This window comes from Teleopsis dalmanni, chromosome 2 (assembly GCF_002237135.1).
Source record: "Teleopsis dalmanni isolate 2A chromosome 2, ASM223713v2, whole genome shotgun sequence".
Taxonomy (NCBI): domain Eukaryota; kingdom Metazoa; phylum Arthropoda; class Insecta; order Diptera; family Diopsidae; genus Teleopsis; species Teleopsis dalmanni.
In genome coordinates, this window is record NC_051847.1 from 135,513,579 (window position 1) to 135,520,035 (window position 6,457).

At 24.4% G+C, this 6,457-nt stretch overlaps 1 long non-coding RNA gene across 2 annotated transcripts; it reads right to left on the bottom strand.

Moving 5' to 3' along the window:
* Window positions 1-1,679: 1,679 nt before the first annotated feature.
* On the bottom strand, window positions 1,680-6,176 carry LOC119686058. Of its 2 annotated transcripts, XR_005252868.1 has the most exons (5): window positions 6,085-6,176; window positions 2,708-2,778; window positions 2,493-2,552; window positions 2,331-2,429; window positions 1,680-1,731 (listed from the first exon to the last, which is right to left on the bottom strand). It is a non-coding gene; the product is annotated as an uncharacterized LOC119686058 (long non-coding RNA). The 2 variants fall into 2 exon arrangements; XR_005252869.1 differs by lacking the exon at window positions 2,493-2,552.
* Between the last annotated feature and the right edge of the window lie 281 nt (window positions 6,177-6,457).

Consider the following 6,457-nt stretch of genomic DNA (forward strand, 5'->3'; position numbering starts at 1 on the left):
TTTCAAATCAAGTGTGATCTTTTTCAACATATTAAAAAGGTCTTCGTCTACATCTTCAATCTTTAAGTTTCAGACACTAACCTATAACATTATATATATAATGATATAATGGCGGGTAATATTTAATTCCTAAACCAACACGGAAAAAATAAGCGTTTAAAGAAAAATTAACGAATTCTGCTAAAAATAAAAGACGAGCAAATTTTATAGCATAATCATAGAACTTCAGAATATTGTTTGGACTATAGCATAATATAATAAAATATTTGGAAAGGCTGATAATATATAATTGTAAATAATTCATGGTCAATATAAAGCCAATATGAAATTATTGGATATTGATCTAGCGTCTAAATTATTTTTTTTATTATTAATGCAAAATTCACAATTTGAGATGTTAATTTAAAGTCTTGCTTTTGTTAGCAGAAATATTGGCCTAAATATATATATAAATTCTTATGTATGATACATAGAATTATATTATAGTAAAAAGCTATACGTTATTTTTGAGTGACAGATTTCTAGGCTACGATCTCATGACAAATGCTAAATACTAGAAACAAATTTTTCTCTTTTACTATACAAGAAAATATCCCAAAATCAGAAAAAAAGCATTAGTGTAATATTTATTAGAGGCACTATGCTCCAGAAGGAGTTCACGAAATCAGTCGGAGTAGCAGTAATTTTTCTTATGGGTGAGCATAACGTTTTCAAAATTTAATTCTTAGAATATGTATGAAACTATTACTTTTTTAATTATTTTGTTTTAAAAAACCAACGATAGAATATTTATACATTAATATTCACAAAGCACTAACTTAACTAAATGGGACTTTTTAAAAATAATTATTTGCAATAAAACCAAATACTAACAATCACATACATCGATAAGATTTATTTTTCACTAAAGTGGTAAAGTGGTAAGTGGTTAGTGGTAAAATTTTTTAACATTTGGACATACAGAAGCTAAATTATTGAAACTGAAGTGATATTCAATTAGAATATCTGTACACAGACAAGTCTTTTAACAGACAAATCTTTTATTTCGAGAAAGGACATCCTTTTCAACGACAAATTCTGATAGGCAGTTCAATTTTCAGTCGAAAAAAAAGCGATCGTAACGAGAGCCATTTTTGGACGTAGTAGGAAGTAAACCAAGCACAGATAATTTTTGAAAGTGTAAATAAGAAATATTTAATTTTAATTCTAATTAGAATACTTTGACTGATCTTTGAACTCGAACGAAATCTATAAAAACCTATGGTGCTCAAGGATTTCATAAAGTCAATATGTTACTTATCATTGAGATCCCAAGCAACGTTTTTAAACGAAACTTACACTTTATGTAATTTACTACAAAATAAACAATTATCATTTTAAAAACGATTCATTAATGGCATAGTTTCGGTTAAAGTTTTATTAAACAAAACATGATAATAATTTTATTTTTTTGGTAGCGATAATGCATGTATGTTTACATATTGTCACTTTAAACCAAGCAATGAATTGACCACTTTTAAAAGGATATTAGTGAACGAACTACTTTACCGATGCTTTTTACTTCGAACTGCATCTTTCTAATACACACTAATAAGTTTTGTGGTATTTTTAATTTCATTTTGAGTTAATATAATAATAATATTAATAAATCGAAATATTTTTTGAAGTCATACCTGTTTTAGGTTTCAATAGATGGACTTCTTGCAAACACAATAAAAACACTTTTCAACACTTAAAAATTAAACAAAAAATTGTTAGTTATTAAAATTAAAAGAAAAAGTTACAAAAATAAAAAATATATTTTTTGACTACATGACATATAATTTTCGTTGTTTTTATTTAGTTAATCAAAAAATGTAAAACCTTCTACGTAAGCAAACGCAAGAGTTTAAGTGATACATACTTCGAACAACAAAAAAGCACTTTTCTTTGAAGTGACCTCACTAATATAACTTTATTATAAATATATTAAAAAAATAAAAAATTCTTTCCCTATACTGAAACTTAGTTTTTAGAATTTAATATTTATAATTTGACACACTTTGTAGATTAAGAAAGTCACTTTGTTTTTGTTTTGTTATATTTTTTTGTTGTTTTTGTTTTTCTTTAATTAACAGTAAAAAATTTTAAAAAGCACTACATAAGCGAAAATAGGGGTTTCATTGATACTGATGATAAACAACAACAACAAAAAACTTCTCTTTAAGTTTATCTTATTAATAAAATTTTATTTTGAAAAAAACAGTTGTTTATTTATAATTAGCTTTTTTTGCATTACTTTTAAATATTCTTTTAAGATAACATAAAAATTAGCTATAAATATTACTTACTTGCCGATGCACATTCGTACAAAAACAATTCCTTAAGTACGCACAATTCTATATATGTATGTATGTATGTAACAAGCACCCGCAAATGAAGAAAAGTTACTATAGATGAATGTACATATATATTTATAAATCATTTGAAACACTAAACACACAGTAATTTACCAACTTTTAAAAAATCATAATATTGACAAAGCTAAATCCAACATCCGATATATTCAAAAACTGAAACAAAAAATATTTTTGACTTATTTTATTCTAAGCACATCAAATTTTAATTTAAAAATTAAGAAAACAAAAGCATACTATTATTTTTTAAGACGGATTGGTAGAAACTGAGTGAAATATTGTGTAGTTTGTTAAAAACCACTATCACTTACCGTTGCAGGGGATTAAGCGTATTTAAAACTTGACTTATGCACGCTCTCTCAATTCACCATATATTATGCAGCTTAAACAAAAATAAGAAAACTTGAAAATAAAAATTAGAAATGCTTTTCGATTGCTTGTTACCAGAATGTTCTTTGCTTAAATATGTGAAAATTTTATAAGCAAATTTTATTTCAATATATGTATGCATATATATTATGAATTGCGTTTAAAATTTAACAAATAAATAGTCATTTTGAATAATATTAATGAACAAATATGTTTTTTGAAATGCTACCTGTTTCAAGTTTCAATTTTAGCTGCACTATTTTTGAACGCAATACAAAACTGTTGAACACTTACCATATAATGAAATATAAAAAAAAATGTCAGATTTTAGTTATAAAATTTTATAAAATAAATGTGACATACAAAACTTAACAAAGCATACTTTGTAGATTAAGAAATACAATGTGGTGCAATTTTTGTATTTTTATATATAATTACAAAAAAAAACTTAAAGCACACCGCATAAGTGAGAAAAGGGGTTTAAGTGATACTTACTTTGAACAACAACAATGTAGAAAACATTTCAAAAATTACCTTATTCGTACCACTGGATTATGCGTATATTGTACTTTGAAAATATTCACAAAAAAATTTTTTTTAACACCTTACAAAGGTTTTCATTTTTCTTTGGTTAAAAATTTGTTTTATATGAAAATAATGCACAATACATATATATATTGTGCATTAATTAAATATAGAAAAACATTTCGTGTCTAAGAGATATAAAATCTGAAGTTTCTATGCTGAATGTTAAGCAGCATAATATACCAAATTTCCACATGGGTATTGCATGGAAATAAAGTGTCGTTGCAAGAAAAACAACAATTATTATATGAAGTTGGTTTAAATAACTGCTGCTCTGGAAATGAGAAAGTGGTTTGCATTAAAACAGCTTCAGAGACAGATTTATTGAGACTTAGAATTCCCTGCAATTACTAGTGGCAAAATACGATATTAATATTAAGAGCAGAAATACGTTCTTATTTCTTTATATTATATGAAAGATCGTAAGATCATATATTTTGACAATTCAAATATCATATATAACAACCATAAACAATATTTTTTTATTAAGTTTGTAATCTTGTATATGATTTGTTATTTTGCTTTTATAATAAAAATTCATTGATGAAGGAAAGTATTTATTATATTTATTGCTTTAAAAACAAATATTTATTGCTTTAAGCGAAGCAAAAGCAAAAAATTTATTTTGTTCTTGTATTTCTACTTATATGAAAATACAGTTTGAAACTATATTGTAATTCTTGCTATTTTTTATTTTTATGAAAATTAAAATGAAAAATTGTCGCTAGCATATTATATGAATTAAGCTGCATAAAAATATCAATTATACTATATGTTTAGTGTCTATTTAATTATAAAGTGCTAAATATAGGTAATCTGAAATACTTTTTTGTTAAGAAGTATCGAACTTATTATATAAAATTTTTTACACATTTGTAAATAAACATAAACTTGGCTTCTAATATAAAATGTATTAAATAGATTTGCAGATATAAATAACTAAAATAAGACGAAATAAAACAATAATAAATAAGCATAATAATTATAATACCATAATATGGAAGTATAAATTACAGTTTTATATATAATTATGTTGCATCACTTTGATTTATATGTTTGCAATAGAGTTTTATATTTCACTTGCAACAAAGTATTTAATACGTATTCATACATATGTAATAGAATATATATTTTAAATTTAACTAACCTTAGTACCTCATAATGCATGTAGTGTATTTCATATTATATAGCAAAAATGTATCATTTTCACCAATGCGTTTAAAATATTTTGGCTATTATCATTAAAACAAAAAAAAAAAATTAATAGTAACAACAATCATACTTCATTCAAAACTGATTTCTATATTTGCTCATAAACAAAAATGCAACAAAAAATAAATAATAGATAATAGAATTATGGAATTATAGAATAATTGCTTATATATTGTTAAAAGTTAGTTTTACATTGCTTCACATCTTTAAACTAAGGAATAAATTTTTTGACTTATTCATAACTTTCTACTATGATCTAAATTGTTGTTATTAACATAAAACAAATTAATAAGTTATACAAATGATTATAAATTTAATAACAAAACACTGGTCACGCTTCTTATGATGTACGAATTGTCAAAATTATTTACGATCTTTCTTTCAATAAGAACGTATTACTTACCTTTTCTCACCCGAGATCGTATTTCGCCGCTAATAACTGCAGCTTTTGCAAAATGCTCATTTTCTTTTTTTAAGCAAATTTTAGAATTTCAGTCTATCTCAGTATATCTCTGACAAAAGATCGAAGTGTTTGTACGTGAGAGAGAAGTTTTAAAATAATTTTAACTTCTCAAACGGTAACCGATAGGGATTTTTTTATTAAACCAATCAATTTTTTTATTGTTTAAAAAATTACAGTTTTCTTTTACAAACCGCGTTATTTAGAAAAACAACGATAAGATTTTATATGAAACATAACGGGTGCGTCACTTTTTTTATAAGTTGTAAGTGTGTAATATTCGGTTTTTACGGGCTTTTTAATTCGAACTATAAATTAATTTAAAATATTTTTGAATATTAAATTCAGTGTCGGAAACAGAAGTTAATTTCTTTTTCTTTATTGTATTGAGTGAAGTGTATTTTATAATTAATATGATTTTTCGTAATAAATATGTAATCAGTAAATGTGTTCAATATAAACATATGCAAAAAATGTATGTACGTATATAACGTAATTTATTAAATGTGTTTTATATAATGAGGCACTGTTTTTAACCAAATCGGTAAGTCTTACTTATTATATATTTCTTTTTATTATTTTTTATTTTCTTATAATTAAGAGTATCTTAAAAGAATTCATACACATTTTTAAATAAGATAATAAACTAAATAAATAAAAATATAAGTATTTTAGTTAGTATTTTTCGGGATCGGGAATTAAAAAACACAATATATCTTTCGCTCTGACAAAAAAAAATTGGGCTTTTTTAATTTTCTGCTTAATAATGAAAACTTGATATGATTAACGAGTCTTCTATCTTATAATGCTAAACCTTAATAAACTGATATATTTTTTTCGGTGCAGTTGCGATTTGTTATGAACAAAACCATCGTTTTATTTCGGTTTATGGTTCAGAAGCGCTTCGCGGCTCTGATGTTTTTTTAAATAAACATTACTAATATAATAATATTGCAATATGGCTAACGTAAATTTTGTAATTTATAGACGTGTAATATTACTATTTATTTGAAGAATATCGTTCATATTTAATAAGAAGTTAATAATAGATAATTTAATCACCTTCATTTTTTCATATTTTAAATTTGCTTACACCCTTCCTCCTCTTATCACACTACTACCTGGTTACACTTAATTGAAAAAAAAAAATAAAATAATTTATTTCTTTATTACCTTACCTTATTGAATATAAATCAAATTTGTATGTAAAAAAGAAATAATTGTTGTGTTGCTGAGATTAAAAATATAAAACTTTAAAGTTATACACTACACACTATGCATAAGATAGCAAGCAATAGCTAAGTATTTTATTTTGTGGAAAACACTACGTTCTTTGCTAATATGAGCTAACTAGCTTTTCCTTTCGTCATATGGGATAACGCCATTGAGGCGACTAAAGCTGCTAACATTGTCCATAGATATGTGTCGTCTATTT